We start from the raw sequence: 26,697 nt of genomic DNA, 5'->3' as shown, positions 1-26,697 counted from the left end.
CTCTAGGTCCACCCTCCATGCATTACTCGGTCAGCCCATTTCCATCTACGCAACATTAATTGTCTACGCCCCTCCCTCACTGTCCCCTCTGCTTCTATCCTGGTCCACAGTCAGGTCACTTCCCGTTTAGACTACTGTAATTCTCTCCTCTTTGGTCTCCCACAAAAAACCCTCAATAAGCTTCAACTGGTCCAGAACTCAGCTCCCTGCATCATCTCCAGAACCCCCTCCTTCAGTCACATCACTCCAGTTCTCCACCAGCTGCACTGGCTCCCCATAACCTCCAGGATCCAATTCAAACTCCTCCTGTTCACCTTTAAGGCCCTCCATAACCTGGCTCCTCCTTATCTCTCCGACCTCCTTCATATCAAAACCCCCTCTCGTTCTCTTCGGTCCTCCTCCTCTGTTCAGCTCTCTGTCCCTCCGGCCCGACTCGTCACCATGGGAAGCAGAGCTTTCAGCTGCTTTGCTCCCAGACTCTGGAATTCCCTCCCTCCTGACCTCCGTAACATAGACTATCTGCTAGGGTTGGGCGATGTCCCCTAAATTGGCCGTTGACGATGTATGCAGTCAGCCATCGGGATGGACGATGACATCGTCGGGGGGGCGCTATTTTTACATTTTTCGTTCTTATATAACTGCTATTCGATATTTTACTTTACGTTTTACTTTATTTCCAAAACTAATGACTAATTCGCGATGATCCAGTATAAACTGAGGGAAGTGACTTTAACAAAAAAAGTAACAAACAAAATAGAAAAGAAGTAGTCCGCTCCCGCACTTGACTAGTGAAGTGGACCGGCGGAGCGCGGACTTACAGCTTTGTGTTTGATGGGAAGGGGGGGGGGGGTACATGAGCGGTATGTGTGGGAGATTTAAGACTGCAATCCGTCCCGCAGCTCTAGGGGTACAAGCAACCGAACTCAGAACCGGGTCTAAAAGTGTGTCTGAGCACAGCTCGGATCGTCAGCACACAGCTGTTTGAGCTTCAAAGCAGAAATGTGGCTCAGTCCTTAGAAAACATTCGAACAATCACGTGGATTTGTGTTTCCAGTCGTGTCCCGACTAAATAAAGGCTGATGTTATTCACAGGATGCAGCGCCGCCCAAAGCTAATGTTGTTAGCCCGTGTTAGCATACTGCTAATCCTGGCTTCGTTCAGAAAAAGCACTGACCACGCGGTATAAAAATTCAAATGATGAGCGAACAGGTGTTTCATAATAACCGTAACATTATTAAAAGCACGTTTAGAAGATCGTCTCGTATTTTACCGAGCTGACATGTCAATGTATATACCCGCTCGGCGCTGTTTAACATTGTTTTGTATTGAATTGTTACATTCAATAAAGTTTGGAAAAAAAGCCGCTCGGTGGAAGTTGTATCCTCTTCCGGTTTTCAAACCCAACTGCGCATGTGCGAATGATTTATTCCGACCGAAATTGTGACCTTAGTGAACGTTTTTATATTCTGAAAACATTTTTCTGGGCCCATGTACACGGTTGGATTCTAATCCGAACATTGATCCCATCAAGATATTTTGTACATGTAACTGCGGCTTATGGTGTTGACTCGCAACGTGTCAATCTGTTCATTTCTGCCTTCCTATCCTGATTCACTTTTAATTTTATTTATTATTTTTATTGTGCTTTTAATGTCTATTTTTAACCTTTGTCTTGTAAAGTGTCCTTGGGTTTTTTGAAAGGCGCTTTAAATAAAATGGATTATTACTATTATTATTAGGTCGCACAGAACCGGAGGAAAGTTTAGGGTTTTGGTTAAGCGCGTGGCGGCGTGTCACCCCCGATCACAAACGGTTCATGCACGGCTGTTAGGGCAGCTCACCGCTCCTGCGGGAGTCGGGTCAGCTGAGGAGAATAAATGTCCCTCACGTACATGTGTGACAGCTAACGGGGCTTGAACTTTAAATATGTGCGAGTGACAAGATTTAGTTTTAGACACACTGAAAACACGTTGGGGAAAATGCAACGATAGACGTGTTTGAGATGAACCGGCACCTCGCCTGGATCTTTGGGGAGACCAGGCGGGGGGAGGGGGAGGGGTGAGGTGAAGGCGAATGAAGGACAACAGAAGGTTGGAGTTGTCCTTAACATTCAATTTAGTTTTAATATTCCTCTCCCCCTCAGTATGATCTGTGTTATTATATATTTTATGCTTATTTGAATGTTTTGTAATGTATGTAGCCTTTTTTTGATCAATTGGTATTTTATATTATTTTGATTGATCACTGTACTACAAAAACCACCAGGACACATGTCCCATAATGCATTGTTTTGTAGTCAGTAGGGCAGCTTTCAGTCAGTGCAGTACTAAATTTCCAGAAATATATGTTTCACACCAGGTGATCTGTGCAGCGTTGAGTCCACCTGGGTGATCTCAAACACGCTTATTGTGTCACCAAGATGAATTTCCATCAGTTTTCTTTACTTATTTTACTGTCCTGACAGCGATGCTGCTGTCAGTTAACCTTGTTGTTGCATCTTCAAAAGTGCAGATTAAAATGTGACACTGAATTTGAAACGGCACATTGTAATTTCTGCATCTATTATTAAAGTATTTATAAGTAATACAGTGGAAACTAGTAGATCTGGTTAGCATAGGATGAAGATCAGCTTGATCTGAAGCAGGAGACTGATACCATGATGGAGATTCCTACTTATGAGGAAGATGAGAACAGTGAAGCAGATCTAAACAATCAGCAGAGCTTTAATGTAACTGATAGTCAGGATGAAGAAGGAAACCAACATGAAGAACCAACATCAACTACAGATGGAGAGACAGAATCAACATCAACTACAGATGAAGAGACAGAATCAACATCAACTACAGATGAAGAGACAGAATCAACATCAACTACAGATGAAGAGACAGACCCACAGAACAGAGATCAGAGGAAGAGAAGAGACAGAAGACATGTCCAAAGTGTGGACAGCTCTCCCATGTCAGCAGGTCAGTGTGACGCTGATGTTAGAAAAAACCCCAAGAAGACAAATCTTGGTAAGAAAAACAAACAATCTCAAAAAGAAGAGAAACTTCCCTCTATCAAGTCTGGTAAAAACTCAAGAATAATTACTAACCCGTCTGACTACATGGTAACTGGGTCTAATGAAAAATGTTATATCTGTAAAGAATGTGAGAAAAGCTTTTGTAACAAATCTCAGTTCAGAAATCACACAAGAATCCATGCAGAAGATAAGAGATTTTCTTGTAAAGAATGTGACAAAAGTTTTAATTACATATCTCATCTCAAAGCACACATGAGAACTCACACAGGAGAAAAGCCTTTTTCTTGTAAAAAATGTGAGAAAAGCTTTAGTCGTATATGTACTCTCAAAATCCACATGAAAACTCATACAGGAGAAAAGCCTTTTTCTTGTAAAGAATGTAAAAAAAGTTTCATTCATGAATTTCATCTCAAAACACACATGAGAACTCACACAGGAGAAAAGCCCTTTTCTTGTAAAGAATGTAAAAAAAGTTTTAGTCTAGTGTGTAATCTCAAAAGACACATTAGAACTCATACAGGAGAGAAGCCTTTTTCTTGTAAAGAATGTAAAAAAGGTTTTATTCAAATATCTCATCTCAAAGCACACATGAGAACTCACACAGGAGAAAAGCCTTTTTCGTGTAAAGAATGTAAGAAAAGTTTTAGTGATGTGTCTAATCTCAAAACACACATGAGAACTCACACAGGAGAAAAGCCTTTTTCTTGTAAAGAATGTAATAAAAGTTTTAATCAAATATCTTCTCTCAAATCACACATGAAAATTCACACAGGAGAAAAGTCTTTTTCTTGTAAAGAATGTAAAAAAAGTTTTAGTCATGTATGTAATCTCAAAAGACACATTAGAACTCATACAGGAGAAAGACCTTTTTCTTGTAAAGAATGTAAAAAAAGTTTTAGTCTAGTATCTAATCTCAAAAGACACATGAGAACTTGTAGGACCTTTTCTTGATAATGTAGGAACTTAGTGTATAATCTAAATTCAAAACTTTTCTTATAAGAGGTCGACCTCTCAACCTCTGTACCACAGTCAAAGACATTATTTTGCGGGGGGAAAGGTTCTGTATCTCAGAAAAATGTAATATTTTAAAATAAGCTTTTAATGCTTAAAACTCCTGGGGGAAAACCCCAATGTTCTAATGAACTCCATAGCAACCTGAGCATTCATTTCATGTACATAGAGCCACAGGCTGATGGCCTCCATACCATATTGATGAAATAACTTCATTAGAGGGAGTCACAAGTGAGAATTGAATGCTTAGAAATGAATTTTTTCTAAAAAATAAAATAAAAAAGTCTTTGGTTGTTTTGATTTGCTACAGGAGGTCCTTTGTTCCCAACACCAGTTAGTCTATAGAATGACACAGTTTAGGACTGCTGAAACTGCTGCTGGATTTACTATTCAGTTATGACGTGTACTTTTACTTCCACTTTTATTACTATTTTAATTTTTACTGACTATTTGTTTTTCTAACTGCTATATTTCTTGTTTGACTGCTGTAACAACTGAATTTCCCTCCAGGGATCAATAAAGTCTTGTCTCGTCTTATCCTGACTTTCTTGGACAGCTTTTTTTTAGGTTTTCATCTTCTCTAAGCCACAATTATCAAAAGCAACAAAGTAAAGGATCAATACAATTCAATCTATGTGTCATTATACTAGACAATAAGTTTCACTGCTTACAAAATATGTTAAACATTTCACAAAATGAATTATTTTAGATGTACCTGTTAATAGAAATTAGTTGTTTTGAATTATTAGAGTTAACATATAGTAGAGTTAACACATAGTAGAGTTAAAATCTAGTAGAGATAGATATCGTTAAGATTTTATCGATTAAAATCTGGGCCCTTGGCAACGGGGTACTGGCTTCCTGGGCCCAGCGGCCCTCTCCACACAGGGAGAGGGATCCCTGAGCTTTCTGGCAAGACCAAGAGCCGGGGATCACATCCCACCTGAGCCGGGGGTGTCCGTGTCCCTGTGGTGTGGGATCGGGTCTTTGCCCCTGAGTGCTGGGCCACGCCAAATTTCCAACTGTGGGCGAGCCTGTTTACAACACTTCTTGTGGACCCCCTCTTCTCCTGGGTGCCTTCCTCCTGGGCGGGGGCGGCTGGCCCCTGCCTTGCTCTTTCTTGGACCAGCCGTGGGCTGGGGTGGGTGGCTGCCTGGAATGCGGGGCGGGTCTCCCTTGGGGGGTCCTGGCTCGTACCTGGGGTTGGGACGGGGAATGCCCAAAACTCCTGGGTAATGATGAGGTGCTTGTCTGGGGCTGCGGGCACTCTTCTGGGGTGGCGCCCTGCAGTGGGCCCTCCCGGAACGGCTTGGGGGCTGCTTTCCGTCCAGGGAATCAGTGCAGCTGACGTGTGAAAACTTAGATAATTTAGTCAAAAGCCTTGCAGCAGCATTCTGGAAAACCTGGAGCCGTTCTCAAGATTTATTGCTCAAACATGTGAAGATGGAGTTGCAGTAATCAAGTCGAGATGAAATAAAAGCGTGGATGAGCATCTCCATCTCAGAACGCAACACAATTGGACTCATTTTTTCAATGTTTTTAAGATGATAAAGACTAGAACGTACAAGTGACCCGACATGGGATTCGAGGTATAAAACCGGGTCTGGGGTTACCCTGAGGTTCCTAACAGACGGTTTGATAGAGGAAGCAAGTGGACCGAACCACTGGACTATCTGGGGGGAACTGTCAGGAGCACAGACTAGGACCTCAGTTTTGGGCTTCATTGAGTTGAAGAAAAGTATTATTCATTTAACTCTTGACTGAATCCAGACACCAGCGTAAAATCTGTATTTTAAAAACATCCCGCGGTTTAAAAGTCTGTCCAGGACATAACGGTCAACAGTGTCAAAGGCTGTGGTCAAGTCCAGTAGCAGTAGCACAGAGCATTTTCCTGCATCACTCTGCATCAGGATGTCATTAGTGACTCTGAGAAGGGCTGTTTCAGTGGAGTGAGCTCTGAAAACCTGACTGAAACTGCTCTAAAGTGCCATGACTAGGGCTGTGACGATAACCGCATCACCGCGGTGACGAGGTCATCACTGCACTTTTTTTTAATTTATTTTTTACAGTTCAGCATATGGTCCGTGTTTGGAACTATAATAAACACATTAAACGCATTCATCTTTGCTGATAATTTACTTTTTCTGCTCCTGTGTTCAGACTTAACTTCTTTCTATCAGAATATTCTCTCCTTCTCTCCCTCCGTGCCTGTCATTGTCTCTCATAGGCGCCGCGCGCTCTCACTGTCTGCCTCTGCGCTGCACGTGGCTCCTTTTACACACAGGAGCGCTTTCAGAAGCACATCCTCATTCTACAACAGAGGTTTCCGTCCCAGGAGGAAATACGACAAATTAACTGCATTCTAATTATTAATTTCCATTGCATTCATTTCCTTTACAAACTGCGTGCGTTCTTAAGTGCGCGACACGGCCGCCCGCATGAGGATTTTGTGTTGGAGGGGGGGGGGGGGGGGGGTTATTACTGTTCTCAGTCACTCTGTAACACCAAACATGAACGCGCGCTGTTAAAGTGCGATGAAAATCACTACATGTTGCCTCGCATGCAGCTAGACAGCTGTCCGCTGCAGAAGGATCAACACGCACCCCCAACACACGTGTGTGCGCGTCTCCTCCTAGTTCTACACACGACGAAGCGCGCTCACACACAGTCATTCTACAACACCTACATAGTTAGTTAATTAGTTAGATAGGTAGCAGTTAGTTGTTACTGTTGTTTGTTAATATAGAATACTACGTTGTAATTGTATTTATTTCTGTTGATGGGCTGGATGTGGGTCCTGGTGGTGCTGAAGAATGAAAGATCCTTCTACCTGCAGTCATTCCTGAAGGAAGCTGATTGCAGCTGTTCTCTCCTGACAGATGGAATGATGGGAAATGAAGTTCATGTTGAAGTGTGCTCCAAGCAGAACAGAAAGGTCTCAGGACTTGGATCAGCTGCTGCTCTCTGGGAGCGTGCACGTGCTGCTGCATGTGCTTCTGTCATGGCGTTCTGGATGAGCTGCTGAGGTCTGTTTGCATCCAGACTCTCAGCTGCTTTAGTCAAACTGCTGAGCCATGGAACAATGGAGCCGTTTCTGAAGGAAGAGGATCAAACATGATGCTCTGCAGGAAGTGGAGGTTTTTTAGAGTCTCCAGACTGTTTCTGAACGGCCAAAGAAAAGCAGCTGATGTGCTTCTGTCTCCTACCAGCAGGGAGCGCTCTCAGCCGGACAGAACAGATCCTCAATGCTGCTCTGAGAAGGACTCTTCTGTTCCAGAAGCAGAGACTGTTCACATCCAGGAGAATCTGGACTCCAATGAATCCCAGAGAATCTCCTCTCTGCTGTTTGGACACTTTGACCAGCAGAGGGCAGCAGAACTTTCAGCAACTCTGGATCTGGGGCCTGTTTCACAAAGGAGGTTCAACCAACTCTGAGGTCAAACCTGAACTCTGAGTTGGTCAATCGAGAGATTGACAACTCTGAGTTTTCAGTTTCAGAGCAGCTGATCCGCGTTAGATCAATCAACTCTGAGTGGACTGATTCGGAGGTGAGCGTGCGCACCGCGTCTATAAGAAGCCATTATCAATGGAGCGCAGATATCACGAGTCACCATGGCAACCGTGAAAACAAAGAGGTCTGCGTATTTTTCGCCAGCTGAACTTGACGTGCTGCTGCAGAGTTGCAGTGAATATGAGCACATATTCCAGAAGAAAAGCAACACCGCTGCATCTGCAAAACAGAGACAGTTAGCGTGGAAAAACATAGCTGCTCAAGTTAATGCCTAAGTTTGCATTTAAATCATTGTTATAAATATTGACTGTAATAACTTTTTAAATAGCGTAAGGTGTGAAATAAAAAATGGTGATATTTAGGTGTACTTTTGAAGTGTTATTCCTGGTGTAATTGCATGAAATGCTGCATAGTGTACAGAACCAATCTGGGGGAAAATGCATTTAACGTCGGTAATGTTTAGAGGACTTTTTTGTTAACCTTCCCCTCTGGCAAACGTTGGTCATTTTAATATTAATACATGCAATTGTGTTTTTAAAAGTGAACTTTTGTCTACTGTTGAACCTTTCGCTGCGCAAAGACTTCCTTCTTTTCTCTCGTCTTTCCGACCGTGGTCAAAAGCGCAGCGGAGATTTCCTTCAGGGCTGAAGGGAATTCTCCTTCGGGGTTCACTTCCCGTTGGAAACCCTCAACCTCCAGAGCGGAATAAGAATGACTCCAAAACAGTTATTCTGGGAATGACACCTTCTCCGTCCTCCTCATCCGTGCTCACCCCACCCCCCCCCATCTGCACCTGCAATCGCCCCTCCCCTTGTCTCTCGTGGATTGCACCCCGCTCAGCACACACACGCTGCAACACTACCCCTGTATTGATCAAGTGGTATAGGTTTATATGGGATTAAGAAAGTAAGCAGTGCTAGAAAATTGTGTTTCCAAAAAGTAATTGTTACATTAATCTAATTCAATGTCCCTGATTTCATTTTCATGTAGATGCAATCCTGCAGGAATTAAAAGAAACATGGCAGCAGCTAAAAATGAAGTATAAAAACATAATTCAATCAGGTCAAATGTGAGCATGTCATGGATGTAGGCTTTGTTGACAATATTTGACATATGAAACATCTACATAGCAAGACCTAATGTTGTTTTCATTTTGTATATGTAATTGACTGCAACGAAAAACGGTGACGCTCAAACAAAAACGTATGGGGAAATGACAAAACATTGAGTCGAGGTCTCAAAATCCTCGTACGACGTAAATGTAATTCTCTACGAATTAATGCAGCCTCCTCATCTATTGGGTCCTCCAAAAAAGGACAAGCCATTCTTGTCACTTAGATCGCGTGACGGAAATGTGGGCAATGAAGGTTGAAGCGAAATATAGTGCTTCGTCTTTAAAAAGGGGAGGGGACCGGCAGAAACTTCGAGTTTGGAGAATAAAACCTGCTCCCGACCAGGTTAGGTTCACAGCATAAGTAACCATGGATACTGACTCCGAGTAAAAGTTAACTCTCTTTCAGAAACGGGTTTGACTTACTCTGCTTTCTCTGGTTTGACAAACCTCCCATTCTGAAACGGAAAACCCAGGGTTTCCCTGATTTCCGGGTTTATGAACTCAGAGTTTACACTTAACCTCCTTTCTGAAACAGGCCCCTGATCCCACAAAAACAATCCATGGATGATCAGATTTCAGAAGATTTGAAGGATCAAAGACAAAGATGTTCAATTCAATTCAATTTTATTTGTATAGCCCAAAATCACAACAACAGTTGTCTCGATGGGCTTTGAAGTAAAACATGAACTCAAAAGGATCATGAATACAAAGAGTCAATGGGAAAATACAAAATAAACTAACAAACTGACTAAGCTATACTGGCATCCCTGCCCTTAGACCACCCTTCGCGGTAAGGAAAAACTCCTAAAAAACCGGATTCCGGAAAAAAACGAAGAAACCTCAGGGGTGCCCACATGAAGGAGGGATCCTCCCCCAGGACGGACAGGCGATTTACCAGAACTCTTAGAGAAGGCAAGGCAAGGCAAGGCAAGGCAAGTTTATTTGTATAGCACAATTCGTACACAAAGTAATTCAAGGTGCTTCACAAAACAGAAAAATGCATTAAAATCACAATACATCATAGAAATAATCAACATAAAATTTACTTTAAAAGAAAAGGAAAAAAAAAAAAAAGATTTAAAAAGAAAGGAAGGAAAGAAAGGTGCAGATAGGACCTTTCAGTCATATACACGGCTAAACAGAAATGTTTTAAGTCTAGATTTGAACATGAACACAGAAGAGGCCTGTCTTACTCCTTCAGGGAGGCTGTTCCAGATTTTAGCTGCAGAATATTGAAATGCTGATTCCCCTTGTTTAGTTCTGACTCTGGGAATCAACAGGAGGCCGGTCCCTGAGGTCCTCAGAGTACGAGATGGTTCATATGGCACTAACATGTCAGAGATGTACTTTGGTGCTCGGCCATGGAGAGACTTGTACACAAGCAGAGCTGCTTTGAAGTCTATTCTTTGAGGTACAGGGAGCCAGTGCAGAGACCTGAGCACAGGACTAATGTGATCATACTTCCTGGTTCTGGTCAGGACTCGAGCAGCAGCATTCTGGATGTACTGAAGCTGTTTTACAGCTCGTTTGGACAGGCCGGTGAGCAGGCCGTTACAGTAGTCTAACCTACTGGAGACAAATGCATGAATAAGTATCTCCAGGTCTGGCTTTGAGATTATGTTTTTGATTATAGCAATTTTTTTCAGGTGGTAAAATGCCGCTGATGTTACTGACTTGATATGGCTGTTAAAGTTCAGGTCAGAGTCCATGATTACCCCTAGATTTCTGACTTGATTTGAGGGTTTAAGAGACAGAGAATGAAGGTAGCTACTGACTCTTTCTCTTTGTTTCTGTGGGCCAAAAACAATAACTTCGGTCTTGTCTGAGTTTAGCTGGAGAAAGTTGTTCTGCATCCACGCGCTGATCTGTTTGAGGCAGTGGTTGAGTGAATCCACTGGCCCATATTCACCTGTTGTCAGTGACACATAGATCTGAGTATCATCTACATAGTTGTGATAAGATTTGTTATTACTGCGTATTAACTGCCCTAGTGGCAGCATGTAGAGGTTGAACAGAAGGGGTCCCAGGATCGATCCCTGGGGCACACCACAAGTCAAGGCCATGTAGTCTGAGACACAACTCCCAATTTCAACAAAGTATTTCCTGTCTTCTAGATAAGACTTGAGCCAACTTAGGGCAGATCCAGAGATGCCAACCCAGTCTTGGAGTCTGTGCAAAAGGATCCCATGGTCAACAGTATCAAAGGCAGCGCTCAGGTCTAGCAGGATTAAGACAGAGACTTTTCCATCATCAGTGTTCAGGCGGATGTCATTGGTTACCTTGATAAGAGCAGTTTCTGTGCTATGATGGGGTCTAAAACCTGACTGGAAAACATCAAATGAATTGTTTAATAAGAGAAAGTCAGTGAGCTGTTGGTAGACAACTTTTTCAAGGACTTTTCCTAAAAATGGCAGATTAGAGATAGGTCTGTAATTATTCAGTACAGTGGGATCAAGACCGCTTTTCTTCAGGAGAGGTTTAATGACTGCAGTTTTTAAGGCCTCTGGAAATATTCCAGATTGAAGAGATAGAGAAGAGATTGTTATAATATGATATTCTTACTTTCTATGAATTCTTTTTAGGTTTTCATCTTCTATACATCAAAAGCAAAAAAAGTAACGGATCAATACATTTGAATCTTTGTGTAATAATATTAGACAAAGAGTTTTACTGCTGATAAAATATGTACAACTTTTTCACAAAATGAATTGTTTTAGATGTACCTGCAAATAGAAATGAGTTGTTTGTTTTGAGTCATTAGAGCTAATTCTTAAATGTCTTCATTATGGTTGAAATGTTTTTTTATACATCTTTAATTTTAACACTTTTAATGTGATGAGTGAACATGTAATAAACATTTAAACAAAAGTAATGACTGCAGTATATACTTTGTTAGGTCAAGTAATAGGTGTGTAACAGTACACGTAGTTGTACCAAACCGGTTCTGTACAGCACTTTCGGTTCGGTTCACCCTTGTACCATTTTGGTTTTTAAATTTTATTTGTTTTTTTGTTTTTGTTCCCCCCAATGTATTAACTTTGCGCCGAGACGCCATTAGGTGACGGACAGTTAGCATGTCAACTATAGCACTATGGCTAATGCAGACGCGAGACCAGAACTTGAGGACCCCACCATCTCCTTACGCTCACTTGTGTGGGAACACTTTTGACTTATTGTGAGCACCCATGAAGGGAAAAGACATTTGGATAAGTCGAAAACCGTGTGCCGATATTTTTTCGCGAAGATCGCGTATGCCGCTGTAAAACATCTAATCTGCTAATGCACTTAAAACGGCATCACCGGATTGTCTGTAATTAGTAATGACTGAACTGTTTGGCAAAGTCTTTCAGTTGCCGGTGGAAAATAAGTCTGCTATTTTGGAGGAGATGAAGGTAAAGGTTACCAAATACAGAGCAACAGGATGCATCCCTCTTGATGCTAACCCTCTTGAATTGGGAAGAACCAATGAGACCAGCTAGAAGCATATTGCAAAATTGGCAAAAAGGTATCTCTCCATTTGTGCAACCTCTGTCCTGAGTGAGAGGTTTTTTTTCTAATGCTGGGGACATCGTTACGGCTAAAAGATCTCTCCTCGTTCCTGAAAATGTTGTCAAACTAATCTGAAAAACTGAATACTAAACTGAAACTTAACTCAGCAAAATCAAACATAGGAAAGAAGTGAGATGACACGCAACACATGCAAAAACTTTCTTGGCGCTGGCAGTGGCAGTCATATAACGCTAAGTCGTGCTCAAAGTGGTCAGCAAAATCAAAGATAGCACAAAAGCGAGATTTGACACAACGCATGCAAAAACATGCATTTTGCAAACGCAAAAAAAAAAAACGTTTTTGAAAGCAAAAAAAAGTAAAGCAGAATAAAAAATTATTAAAAACAAGGAATTTATATTTCTTTGGTCCTTATTTCTCCTAGGTTTTTATCGTATCTTTATTTCATTGAAGGTTTTCTTTCAGGTTTACTGTGTGTGGGTTTCAGTCATTTCAATTAAAAGGGACTTCCTGATAATTGCATATGTAAAGAGGTTTTGATGCTGCAGCTTCGAACTCATCCCCCTTCAGGAGAAAACAGTCTTTGATCTTTTAAGACCATCTGGAAGCTTAACTGTAGATCTGACATGTACCAGAATTGAATTATCTCGAGGATTCAATTCTAATCATGGGAAACCCTGAAGGTGTCAACTCACATGAGAAGGACAAAGAGTTGGGACTGACTGCCTGCGGAGAAGGATCCGGGCGACTGTGCTAGACCCCCATGGGGACACAGTTAGTGGTCGGACAGATGTCCGTCTGTGAAATAACCCCCCTGGACGTTTGAAGCAGGAAGCCAGGACCAAATGCTGTAATTCCAAATATGGACTGACGGACGTAGGCGGGCTCCCTGCCAGCCAATCCGAGCGTCCAGAGGAGGAGTCTGGGCGCCATGCTGTGTTACGAAGGAGGAGACTGAAACCAACATTTTAAAACAGCTGGACGGAGGAACTTTCGTTGTTCTCAACAGGCTGGCATGTTAAGATGTTGGTAATTTTGGCGCTGTGCAAGCTCTGAAACTTTGAAAACCCAGATGATCTGTTTTATTTTGTTTTACTCTGTTTTTAGAAATATTGTTAGGGAATAAATTTGTTAAACTTAATCCAGTGGACTCCCGTGGTATCTTCCCCTCGACTTTTTTGAACACGCAAGGAAAGTAATCTCAAAGCGACATATTATTTCCTACAAAAGCAAATATCTAATATTTTCATTTGCAACTTAGAAAGTTTTGTGTGCAACATGGGGGCAGAAATATCTCCATATTTCTCAAGGTTTTTTCCATCTGTGACGACACAGTGAGATGAGAGGACATCAGTGTGCTTCTGGAACACATACAGAAATAGGAACTTGGCACAAATCGACACTGAAGGAGTATTCTAAAGATTTTCAAACAGAGTTCTGTTTAAAGAGATATCCTGGTAAGTAGAAGATTGTTTTTCAGTTTTTTTTTAAATAAATTAACCACAAGTTGGATGAGTTGGCAAGCTAACGAGCTAGCATGCTAGCGCATGATGAAGCCAAGAGGAGAAAAGTTGCTTATATGTTTCTGTAATTACTTCAACTTTATTTTGTATTTACTTTAAGGAAAAATTCAATTTGAAATGTAGGATTTCCTTGTTAATATTCAGAATGTGTTAGATATTATTTTTTTAAGTTGATGCAAGTATAGAAGCTGGAATTGGCTAACTGCCTGACACGTGTGTGTAGCTGTTTTTTTCTTCCCCAACTGCTTCATGGAGTGGACTGATGCATGTAGCATTATTTAGAACACTGAAATTAAATGTTAAAAAAATATTAGTGGATCTTTGTAATAATTTACTCACTTCAATGTAATAACTTAGAAAAAACAGTGCAGTAAAGAACCAAATATATCAAATGACCCCCTCACTGCAAATAACAAGAACAGTGGGAATAAAAATCCACAATGTTGTATTTTAATTAATTTTACGCTTTGTTGCGTAATTTATTATTGAGGTGATCTTTCAGTCTATTGTTATGATATGATAATTGTGTTTTACAGTGCTGGTCGTCCTGTTCATTTTCTCTCCTTTTTTATTTTCAACGTCTAAGATGGCTGTAATCTTTATAAATATAGCAGAGTGTGTTAAAAATGCTCTTGGGAGCAATGTTGTATTGCTCTGAAATGCAGAATAATGTTGGATTTTATGTTTACTAACCAAAACAAAGTCTAAAGCTTACTGACATAAGTTCTGAAATAAAACACACACATGTGCTTTGACACAGGGGCTTTATCTCCAGTGTTTCCATTCTTTTTATTCCAGTAACTAATCTAGAGTTGACACAATCCCAGCAGATTCTTATGTGGAGAAAGCAGCCTCACACTGAGATGTAGCTCTGCACAGTAGGGAGGTGATTACGCAATCACCTTGAATCAGCTGATTCTGCAGCACAGAAAGAGGCTTTGTTACGGTAAACCAGGATGAGCCAAATGCAGGACCAGACTCCAACGTTGAGGGAATATCCAGAACTCTTTTAATAAAAAAAACACCACATTTGGTGGTTAAAACTCCACTAAAATAACCAGGGGGGTATTCCAGAAAGCATGTTTAAACTAGCCTGACTTTAAGCCTGAACTCTGGTTGAAATCCACCTGAACTTGCTTACTCTGGGTATGTTGGTTTCAAAAGACCGGATATGAATTACCGTAATGACGCTTGACTTGGTGACCCTGGGTTAATGCGCGGGCACAGCAAGTACATAAAGACATTCTCAATGGATCACAGATTTCCAGAGTCACCATGGAAACGCATAGAGAAAAAAAGAGAGCTCTACACTTTGGTGAGACGGCGTCTGAGATTTTAATGACGGTGTATGAAGATTATACGTCCATCAAAAATTCTGATGGATTCTGATTCTGATGGACTTCATAAAGATGACTCCTCCCAATTTGTTTTGTGTCAAATATAGAAAAACTCAAAGTACCAAAATCAATCCAGTTTGGATCAATTCTGTCTTTCAGATCTTTGGAAAAACTGAAGGAATCTCTGCATCCCAGATTTCTGCAGGTTTTCAATCTCCTCTTTGATCTGACTGAATGTGTCCATCAAGGTCTTTGAAAGCATCATTTTCTCCTCCTCCTCCTTCTTCTTGAGGGTCTCTGTGAGTGAGGAGATCTCCCCCAAAAGGGAGGACTGTTCTTGCTGCCGTTCTCTGCTGCCGTTCTCCTTCCAGGTTCTTGTGGTTCTCCATCAGAGCTGGTCTCCATGGGACTGTTGCCTCCCTCTGTGGTGTCAGTCAGTCAGGAGGTGGGAGGGAGGGAGGGAGGAGTCTTTGTCCTTCTGGAGATGTTCTTGGATTGGGAGCAGATCAGCTTGGAGTCCAGAGGACTCCTTCAGCTGTTGGGCTGAGAGTCTGGGAGCTTCAGCTGTCCTGCTTTTCTCTGCACTGACAGCAGCTTCCAGCTCTCTCTCTCTCTGTGTGTCTCTCTCTCTCTCTCTCTATGTCTTTCTCTGTGTGTCTCTCTCTCTCTCTCTCTGTCTCTCTCTCTCTCTCTCTGCAGGAGTGTTGACTTGGTCTCAGCCACAGACTGCTGACATGTTAGCTGATGTTTCAGCTGAGTCAGCTCTTCTTTCCAAGCTGATGTTTCCTGCAGAGATTCCTGCAGGAGTTCCTCCTGCTCCTTCTTTCCCAGAGTTCCTGCAACCAGACGGAGTCTTTGTGCTTTGGAGCTGCTTCTCTTGGATGAAGCGCTTGGTTAGCTCACTTTGATCTCTGTCATGTGGGACTTTGTCTTGAAGCGGACCAAACTCCCAAAGCAAAGGTTCTGGGATGTTTGCTTCAGCTCTGTGCTTCTGTTCTCTGGTTGCAGAGACTTGGAGCTCTCTCTCTCTCTCTCTCTCTCTCTCTCCATGCAGATCAGCAGCTTCTTTGGAGGCAGAGGCAGCTGTGTGGGAAGTCTCTGCAGGTCCAGAATCTTCTGATGGATCAGCAGCTGCTGCAGGTTCCTCTGGGTGGAAACACATTTCTGCCAAACAGAACATCTGTTTGTCTTTGTTTGGATGGAAAACGGAGGAAAAAAACTTCTTTGGAGAGAAATCTGCTTTGTTTCTTGTTGCTATGAGGTTGTTGAACAAATGTGGTCACTTTCACAGCTTCACTTCAAATGACTTCCAATAGACAAAAATTATACATTTTAGTTTATTAAAATAAGTTTGTGAAACATTTTTGATGTTTTTTCTGTAATTCTAGGTCTGATGTCTTCATACATGATGGATAAAAGAACAAAAACCAAACCAAATCAGTCAGGTCTGTAGTTTGAACTTGGATTAGAAATGAGAAGGGCGACACCTTCTGGCTGTATCCAGAACTGCATCTTCTGCTCAGAAAAGTGTTGAAAAACCTCAATTGTGTCTGTAAAATGTCTGCAGCTTTTTTGTCTGCAGACATGAATAAAGTCTGGATTTGATCCTGAATGAATCTTCATATTTCTTTGTCCTTCAGTCTTTCTTTCAGTCTCAAACACACTGGTTCATTTGATCCTAATGAGAACATGTGTGAGGCTCCAACATGGCTGCCTTCACTGCAGCTTCCTCTTCACAGCATGTGTTTGTGGATCAACACACAAACAACAACAGCTGCAGGTGAGGAAGTGTTGCTGTTGTTGCCTTTGCCTGCTTCCAGCCTACAGGCACAGTTTTCTGCTCCATATGAGCTGGAAAAGAAAATGAATGACACCAATTTTAGGATCCCAACTCCTGACAAAGAGAAGAAATGTGGAGTTTGTCACGTCAACATGCTCCAGCCTTCTTTCTCCAGAGGGGAGTCCAACTGTCCTTCTAGTGATGCTCCGGTAGTCTCAGTCTCCATGTGTTCTCGTCCCTCAGAAGATCAGATTTCAGAGGATGGGCTTGGAGAGAAAAGTGGAGTTGTGCTACTGCTTGTTTGGGAAACTCTGAAATCTGAAGCCAACTGGAGAATTTCTGCTCATATCTGTCTCCACCTGCTGGTGGTGACATCATGGTTTGATGGAGGAGAAGTTGTTGCTGTTTTCTGATCCTCCTGGTCAGGCTGGAAACAGCCTGGAGATGTTGTTCATCCATCACAGGGTTTGGTCCAAAGCTCCAGTGCAGCCTCTCACCTCCTCCACCTTCCTCTTTGAGGGAGGCAGCAGAAGCTCCTCCTCTTCTTCAGCTGGACGATGCTGTCCTCCACCTGCAGCTGGACCTGGATGTTCTCTCAGACCATGTGGCCTCATGGATCAGAAGGTTGAGGGTTCAAGTCCCTTCATGGTTGAAGTCAGACAGAAGAAGAGTTTGGTTTGGATCCTTTCTTGTCTTTCTGTTCTCATTGAGTCTCTTCTAGTTCCAGGTCTGGTTCAAATAGTGGAATCATCCAAAAGGATGAAAACAGTCCTCCAAGCAGACGTCAGATTGAAAAGCTCATCAAAGAACACATCCAACTAGCCAATCAGCAAAGCACTGACAAGCTGGACTTGTGCTCTCCTTCAGTGAAGAACCTCCTCCTGCTGCTCCTCCATCTTTAGCTCCTCCTCCTCACCATCACTGTGACTGTTGACGTCTTCCAACTCCTCCAGAAAGCTGTTTTCTGATGAACATCTCCTCCCTGTTGCTGCTTTCAGTCCAAACTCACTCTGTTCATGTCAATTCACTCCAGAGAAAATCTTTTTCTGGGAAGAATTTGCTCCAAGTTTTCCTCCAACTAAGAATCTGCAAACCCAGATGAGAACTCCCAGCAGGAAAAGAATTCATCTGCAGGAAACTAGAAAAAGGCCTTTTTGTGGGAGGAAACCATTCCAGATCTTTACAAACACCACAAATCCCAACTTTTCCTCCACTTAGCCTGAGTTTGGCTTCCAGGAAGCGGTGTGTGTTCAAGCTCCGCCCCCATCTCATGAAGCCCCTCCTCCAACATGAGGCCACTGGGGAATTCTGAATGAACCTTTACATTTCAACAGAAATTTCAAGCTAAAAACAGGAAAAAAAACTCTCTTCATGTTTGAAAACAATCAAACATTCAAACAGGAAGAGAAAACAAGGTTTGTCAGGAAATCAACAGATTTGATTGATTGTAAATCTTCTTCCTGTTGGAGTTTGATGAATGGAAGTAGAATGTGTAGAAAGTCAGTTGATGTTTTCCATTTCAGTAAATGAAGGTTTGATCTGCAGATTTCCTGATCCCTTTCTGACTGGGATCCAGACCTGATCTAGACGGGACTCATGAGGAAGCAAACAGCACAGAAACTGCTCTGAATGTTCCCTCTTCTTCACTTTCTGTCTGACTTCAACCATGAAGGGACTTGAACCCTCAACCTTCTGATCCATGAGGCCACATGGTCTGAGAGAACATCCAGGTCCAGCTGCAGGTGGAGGACAGCATCATCCAGCCGTCACAGACTGGGGGCGGAGCCTGGAGATGACTGCTGAAGGTCAGAGGGCGGAGCTTCATCAGGATGAAGGTGCTGCTTGGATTCTGCTTTGATGTCCGTCTGTTCTCAGTCCCTTCATGGCTGCTGCTCAGAGCTGTTTCTGGATCTTTCTGGAGAATTCATGTCTTTACTGATCCAAATGTGGATTTCTGTTTTTCTTTGGACTTTTCTTGATTTCAGGCTTTTAGCTTTTGGAACTTTCTTTGTTTCTCTGCTTTAACTTCCAAACGGGTTTATCTGAGACAATCTGATTGTTTTTCATTTGACTTTCTAGGAACTTTCTGTTTCATCTTTGAGGATTTGGACTTTTGAAAGACTTTTAGCTGCAGTTTCATCCTTTGAAGCAGATGGATCTGAATCTAGAGTCAAAGATTCTAAGGAAATCCTGGATTCACAGACATTTGATTGAATTTCTGTCTGGATCAGAAACCAACAGCAGACATTTCAAGCCGTCATCTGTTCCTAATGTTCATTCCCCGCCATCATTGAAAGCTTTTGGAATAGTCCCTAAAGCCAGCGATGGGGCCGCTTTGGAGCCTGAACTCATCACTCGGTGTCACGGTGGCAGAGAGATGACAGATCCCAAATCTGAGGCTGAAATGATCACGTCCTACCAGCTCCACTCTGGATTTGGGACCAGAAACCTTTGAAGATGTTGGAGCATTGTTGGAGAATAGACTGACAACATTGACCTTTGACCCCTCCCTCATGTGTTCCACATCCAGCTGCAGACACACCACTACAGCTCCCATTCCACTTCTGATCCAGCAGTTAGAACCAGAGCCTGCATTTGCAGCAGGTTCCACTGATCCACACAGGGGGACGTCCTAAGGGGCGGAGTCAGCCACTGGAGAAATGGGGGTCACTCTGGGCCTCTCTGTGTTCAATCAGTTTGAATCTCATGAAGAACATTTCAAAAATCCACATTTGGATCAGGCGTCTTCATCAGAGCACAACTCATGTTTCCAGGACTGTGACTCACCAATAGATCCTCATTTCCTTTTTTCTTCTTTTTTTAACTTGTCCTGTCCAACAGCTGGGTAGGCATATGAGAGCTGAGGGCCTCTTGTGTTGGACATATTTTACTTTAACAAGAGGGGTTATTAATCTTCAGACAAACCAGAGGTATGTCTGAATAAACCCCTTTCCTGCAGATCACAGACTGCTAAGTTAACTGTTTGGTCTCTCAATTCCTGCTGCAGTCACTTCATGGAGAGTAAAGATGAACATAGGATGTGGCTTAGTGAAGGTTCCTGATATGTCTGATAAGGTTCCAGAAGGACCAATCCATCTGTGATCAGATAGATGAAGGCTTTAGGATGACCACTAATCTCTGAGACAGCTGAACCCAACAGAGAAGAAGATAGTTTGACACAACTGGACACAGATGTTGGGGAATACTTGGTGGAGTTGAAGCTATTTCAACATTTCATTGATAGATTACTTTAATGATTGAAAAGAACTAAAATGCTTTTTTATTCAGAAACAAGCTGCAGTCTGATTGGAGGAGGTGTGAGTCTGTGATCTGCAGGAGGAGACCAGGAGTAGGAGTTCCTGTCTGCAGACAGAAGAGGACAAACAACATCCAGAACTCACTGAGACTCTACTTTCAGGGATCATTTCTTTAGTCTGGAACTAGAGGATTGTGTTTCTACAGAGGTTGGTCTGGCTGTCCATGATGATGATGATGATGATGATGATGATGATGATGATGATGATGATGATGATGAAGATGTTTCCTTCAGAGCAGGAAGCTGGTGAGAGGATGAGAGTCTTCTTCACTGATGAAGACTGTTCAGTGTTTCTGGATGTGACACTGAAGGAGGAAACATTGTCTGAGTGGACTGTTGGTTTGTATTAAGATTAAATATTTTTTGTTTCTTTTCATGAAAGCAGAAAACAACCAAGTAGAAATGTGTGCTGCAGATGCCATGTCTGCCACTAGAGGGCAGCACAGCAGCTTCAGTCTTTGTCATTGTTGCTGCAGAAAAACTCTGCAGAGACTCACAGAGAGAGGATGGAGGCAGCAGATGAAGCTGCTGCAGACTGACAGCTGATGGAACTGAAGCACTTTCTACATTCTAGTTCCAAATGTTCTACAGAATCCATCAGAGCTTGAAAGTCTTCCTCAGTACTCGAGTACTTTAGTTCAGCAGCTCCTCTTTTCCTCTAAGGTGAAGCTTCATGTGGACGACTTCTTCTTCTTCTTCTCTCCTCTTTTCTGGAGCTTGGGCTCCATGCAGTCTGATCAGCTCTGATTTGGGCTTCAGTTGATGTTTGTGATCAGGAACTCTGGATTCTTCTTAGAAGGAGACGTTCTGCCTCTTTAGCAGAGAGCAGAACGTTGATCTGATCTGTTGGAAGCCACTCCATCCTGAAGCTGCACTGCTGCGTTCCTGTCCACCAGGGGGCAGTGTTACGGCTTTGCCTGCCTTATTATTCTGCTCATCTGTCAGGTTGGGACTTCCAACACATAAACATTTGACCTTTTCACTTTATGAAAAAGTTTGTTAAACACTTTGGTGACTTTCAGATTTATAAAAACATTTTTTATCTTTTATTTCTGTAATTATTGGTCTAAACTTTTCTTCCTGAAGGCTGAACTGCAGCTTTCCTCAGGTCTTTCATTTTCTCCATTATTCCCTGCTTTTCTTGGCTTCCAGCTCACCAAGCATGACCTAGACGGCGCCCTCATGTGGACGGATGAACACATGACAGAGGGGAAGGACAGAGCTGCACAGCAGGGACGAGCAGAGACCTTTGGGTCACGTGGAGCAACAATAAAAACAGTAAAAACTCCAATAAAACCAGTAGAACCAGACTGGAAAAGCTCTAAAAGTTCAGAAAACCTCTTGAAAAATGCAAAATTATATGAACTCTGAACACTAATGACAAATAAATGGTAATTAAAAACCTTTCTGGATCAGAACCAACAGAAATAACAGGTTGATGCTGGTCAGACGTGCACACACAGGACCCTAGGGGGGTTTGAACACCTGCCCTTTCTGCCTCCTATTCAAAAGTGTCCTCTTTGTTTTGAATGAACATGAATACATTTCTGTTCAGCTGCGTCCACACTGACCGCCTCTCTTTCACCGCGCGGATAATTCTCTGCTCGCCGTCTGTCCACAAATGTGTTCCTGACCTGGACGCCGCCTGTGGGCGGAGCTTCCAGCTAATGTTTTCAGCCTGATGGCCACATGGAGCGGTGTCTGTGTTTCTGTCATTTCCACTGCATGAAGACACGGATGATGCTGAGAGGTCAGGTTTCTGGATGATGAAGAGTTCTCCAGAATCATGGGGAATCACGTCTCCATGTCTGGATCCTTCAGATTCTCTCCGTTCAGTCATCTTCTCTCCTGATGAGTCTGAAAGACGGACGCTTCCGCCGTCTCTCCGTCTCTCTGACCCACTTTGAAGGCTTGCTGTCCCATGTTAACCCCAGAGGAAAACTACAAACCAGAATCAAATCAGGGACCTTTATCTGATGGTCTCCATGGAAACCAGAAAGCTAAAGTTCAGGAGATGATCTGGCTGTCTTTCCATCAGCAGCAGCTCTCTGTCTGGCCGCCAGCTCTCCTCCTGGAGCCGCATAGCCAGATCAATGCTCCAGCTCCATGGGCCCTGCAGCAGACTGAAGGGTGAAGCCGCCTTTGGCCACCAGCAGGCAGGACGCTTCCTGAAACCCCGCTGCCCCCAGAGGGAACCAGCAGGTGAAGAGAATGAATGGAAGTTCAGGAGAACCATGGATCCATTCACTAGATGGATGTGTTTTCTACCCGCTGTCACTCAAACCGTCACCCTGCTGCCAGACCTTCACTCCGCCCACCGCTCATATTGCGCCACAGGACCTCAGATGGCGTCTGTACCATTGACCTAACATTGAAAGTGGCCACGCCCACAACTCAAATGGCGCAGCAGGAGCTCAGATGGCGTCTGTACCATTGACTTAACATTGAAAGTGGCCACGCCCACCATTCAAATGGCGATGCAGGACCTCAGATGGCGTCTGTACCATTGACCTAACATTTTTTTGATTTTGATTTTGAAATGGTTTATTTCAAGCAATCAAATAGGAGTAATACACACAAAAGCAATATAATCATCAGTTATACATTCATACAGTAACTAATCAAACTTAGGATAATTAGACATAATTAATAAAAATTGCTTGAAAGGGAGTGGAAGGAAGCGAACTTATATAATCCCACCCCGTTATACTATAACCATTTTATTACATGATTTATCAATATCCGGTTCCTAGGTTTTATCAGACAGAATTAAAGATCATAAGGTATCAATAAAGCATGTGCCAAAGATGAAATTACTTAAGTACTACGTCAAAAATAACTTTAGAAATCAACATGGCAAATGCAGCATCTGAAATATATGCAAATTATGTTACTTTTAAAAGTCATTCATATGCTTTAAAACATAATACTATATCAGTAAAGTAGACACAACACTGTTTCAGGAATTATAGCAAAATTTCATCAAGTATCAAAAGTTAAAAACATGTGCAAAGTTATGCTACATTAGGAAAGATTTTTGAATCATTTTATCAATTTTAGGAGCTAGTGAAGTAATATCATCAAAAGTCAATCAATTTAACAATTTTCAATAAGTGATTAATCATTTGTTTTACTTTTTTAATTTTTTTTTTTTTTTTCTAATAAGGTAATGCTGTAAGGGGAAAAAAATAAAAAGGGTCCACAATCTGTCGATTGTCCAAGGTTGGTATTTCTTCTTTTACTGATAACAGCCGATCTTCTTGGTTTATAACAGTTTATAGTTCTCTTCGATGTTATGTCTGCAGACATTAGATTCAGGTCCATATCCTTCTTCAGCTGATATCAGCTGCGGTGAAAGTTGAGGTCAAGTTGTCTGCAGGTCAGAACTCTCTGCTGTTATTCAGGTGACGTCAGACTTATGGAGAAAGTGATGATTCTAGGTGTCATATTTCTTGAAATTATTTGGCTCTTTGATTTATTACTCCACGTTGATTCAGACGACCGTGATCAAACACTTCTCAAAGTCCTTCATGGTGTTCACAACCAGAACCTTGGCCCGGTCCTCTGGACCGAGTGGTTTGACGTAAATCCTGCAGCCTTTAACCCAAGTGTTCTCAATCTGCTTACGCTTCCTGAGAAGCCGTGCATGTTTTGAGATTTCAGCATTCCTTCTGGTCAGATGGTCGTTCAGATAAGCAGCCGAACCTTTCAGGTTTTTGCGTTGATTCATCAGAGCTAGCTTGTGTTTGTGATTCACAAACCTGATGAGGATCGCTGGTTTATCCGTCTCCTTTCTCCTGGGGAGCAGGTGGCAGGTCTCGATGGTATTGAGATCCAGGGAAATCCCTTTAGATGTGAGAAATGAATGTATTTGCTGCTCCAGCGACGCATCGATCTCCGTATTAGCACTGCTAGCTACGCTAGCGCTAGCATTAGCAGCGCTAGCTCCAGCTGCATTCAGCTTCGCTCGAGGCTTGATTGGTACTCCAGTGAGAATGACATTATTCATCCTTACTTGCTGTTCCACATCGTCCAGTCTTTTCTCCAGAATCTCGACCCGGTTTTCTCCCTGCTCGTTTTGAGCCCGAAATCTTCGGAACTCTTCCATCATTTCCCAAAGTGGCGTTAGCTTAGCCGACACTATTCCTGGGGTTTCTTCGGGGGCATGGTCAGCTCTCTTTTTGGAGAAAATCAACTTCTTAAGTAATGTAGAAAATGTATGTTTTAATATCTTATTCTTCATTATGTTATAGCTTTATCTTTAGTGTGAAGTGAACTCATTTTGAACTCAACAGGACTTATTCTCCAGTGACCTTCACTTGTGCTTTGTAGTTGCAGCAGCAACTAGGACTTCTTTGTGCAAATCTAGGAGTTTCCAGAGATGCAATAAATATGTCATGGACTACATTTCTACTATCTGGGTTGAACACCTTATCCTTGGGAAAGTGTTCAGATTCGTGTTCTCATGTGGAGGTTGGAGCTGACCTTTGCTCTGGATACCGGTAAAGGAACCTTGGGTTGTCCAGGAATGATTTACTCTGACCAGATGGGGACTCTTTTGATCATCGGACTGTGTGCGCTGGTGAAATGGCCCCCCGAGAGGCGGAGCGGATCCGAAGCTGGCAATCGTCAGCTATTGGCCAGAGGAAGCAGGCGGGCTATCAGCTGACGAATCAGAGCGACCAGGGGCGGAGGACCAGCGACCATGATCTTTCCGGAAGGCGGAGATTCAAACACATCTTAAAAAGACTGTTTTCAAAGTTTTCCATTGTTCTTAGGAAAATCTACGAGTAATTCGCATGTAACTTGTGCGTCAGTAGATCTTTACTTGAGAATCCAGATATATCTGCATTAATGTTTTAATCTGTGCTTTAGAACTATTGTCAGGGAAATAAACTCCGTGTATTTTTAAACCGGTTGAATCCTTGTTTGTTTTACCACTCTCGACTATCGAACACGCATGGATGGAAAGAACCCAAAAACGGACGATTCTCTTTCCTTCAATTTGGTGACCTCCGGACGTGAAGTTGGGGGTGGATAAGAACGCGGACCAGACCGGTTGGACCACATCATAGTGGCTTATTACGAGATTTCTGAGACTTTCGACGTAAAGTCTGGGGATGCTTCCTGCCATGCGGTCGACTTCTTCAGAGGCCTCATTCATAATCATGGTGAGCAGAGCCTTTTGTAAAGTCTGCGTATTGATGATCTCAAATTAAAGGAGAAGTCGATTGTATGGGTGGCACAGTGTACCCTATACGAACGAACGGGCGAGTGCACCCCAGTAAATAAGTGTTGGGTTCACCCTCCCTAGAACAGCGAATTGAACGGTGGCAAAATATACACTTTGGGCGGCAGTAAAAGATTTTGAAAAATTGGACAATTATAATTATGCAGGTTTTTCGTCTGTTCGGCCTGTACAAAATTGAACGTTGGCAAATTGGGAGCTTGTGATATTTGGAAAGCAGCAAATTGACTAGGTTTGTGTCTGTTCAACCTGTTAAGAAATCCCTTACGAAAAACAGAGTTATTATAGGAACTAATTTTGCGCGTCTAGGATTTTCGGAAACACCAAGGAGGCTTCGGCCTCTACAAATTATTTTTTTATACGCGGAGAGAAACCAAAGAAGGATTCAAAATAAACATGAGCGCTGAATTTGACAGAAGATGAGGAAAATTGTGCATTTTGTCAGGACAAAAACGACAACATGACTTGACGACTGACTGATGACAATACAGACGTGATCGCTGATGAACGGACTGAATGTATGAGATTTTGGAGACGTGACTGCTTATGAATGAAATGTATGCATGAGATTTTGGAAAGTATGGGATGAAAAACTGTTTGAAAGTAGCGAATTTTGGCTTTATTTTCCATGTTTCTGTGTGAAATGTTTTCTCTATGGACGTGGCCATCTTGTTTCGAATTAGCCAATAACGGGACGTTTTAGTTTCTTTTGAATGCGTCGACAGCTCTGATTGGCTTTGTTTGTACCATGTGGTCGGCGTGACGGCGTCCATGCAGACCGAAATGTTCGACCTCCGCTAAACTTTCACGGAACAAAGCTGAAGAGTTTGCGAACTAATTTGTGGTAAAATAACAACTGATACCGTAATTATTGAGCGTGGTCATGACCTCGGTTGTAAGACGTCGATAAAAACAAATTTCAGTGGTCTTAGTTCGACGAAAAAGATTTTTAAGTAGAAAGGAGTCTATGAGCAGCGCTTCCGATGGAAGTTTCAGCCACAACAGCAGCTTGACTGCAGCTGCAGCCTGCAGCAACAGTCTCTGTTCTGCCTCTGTTCGAACGTAGCCTAACTTTCTCTGGAATTTGCCTAAAGTTGGGCAAATCTTTCTAAAACACAGTAAGATAATATCGGTCCAATATATTTTGTGTAAAATGATTTTGCAATTATTTCGGTTTTCTTATTTTGAATAAATGTCTCTACTTTATTTTGTAATTCCTCATTACCATGATTTAGTTAAGTTTTGCTAAAAAGTAATGTTATTGACACTAATTGTAAGTATTTGTTGGTTTAGATCCGGACTCCCTTTAAAAGAATGTTTGCAATGTT

At 42.4% G+C, this 26,697-nt stretch overlaps 1 protein-coding gene and 1 pseudogene across 2 annotated transcripts in view; both read left to right on the top strand.

Moving 5' to 3' along the window:
• LOC144989386 (uncharacterized) overlaps positions 1-26,697 on the top strand; it is a 167,375-nt gene that overhangs the window by 36,616 nt on the left and 104,062 nt on the right. The window lies entirely within an intron of this gene.
• LOC144990758 (small nucleolar RNA U3) lies at positions 20,208-20,451 on the top strand (annotated as a pseudogene).

This window comes from Oryzias latipes, chromosome 2 (genome assembly GCF_053564925.1).
Source record: "Oryzias latipes strain Hd-rR chromosome 2, Olatipes_Hd-rR_3.1".
In the NCBI taxonomy this organism is placed as follows: domain Eukaryota; kingdom Metazoa; phylum Chordata; class Actinopteri; order Beloniformes; family Adrianichthyidae; genus Oryzias; species Oryzias latipes.
Note: the sequence above shows the minus strand (reverse complement) of the source record. Positions and strands in the feature narration are given on the sequence as shown.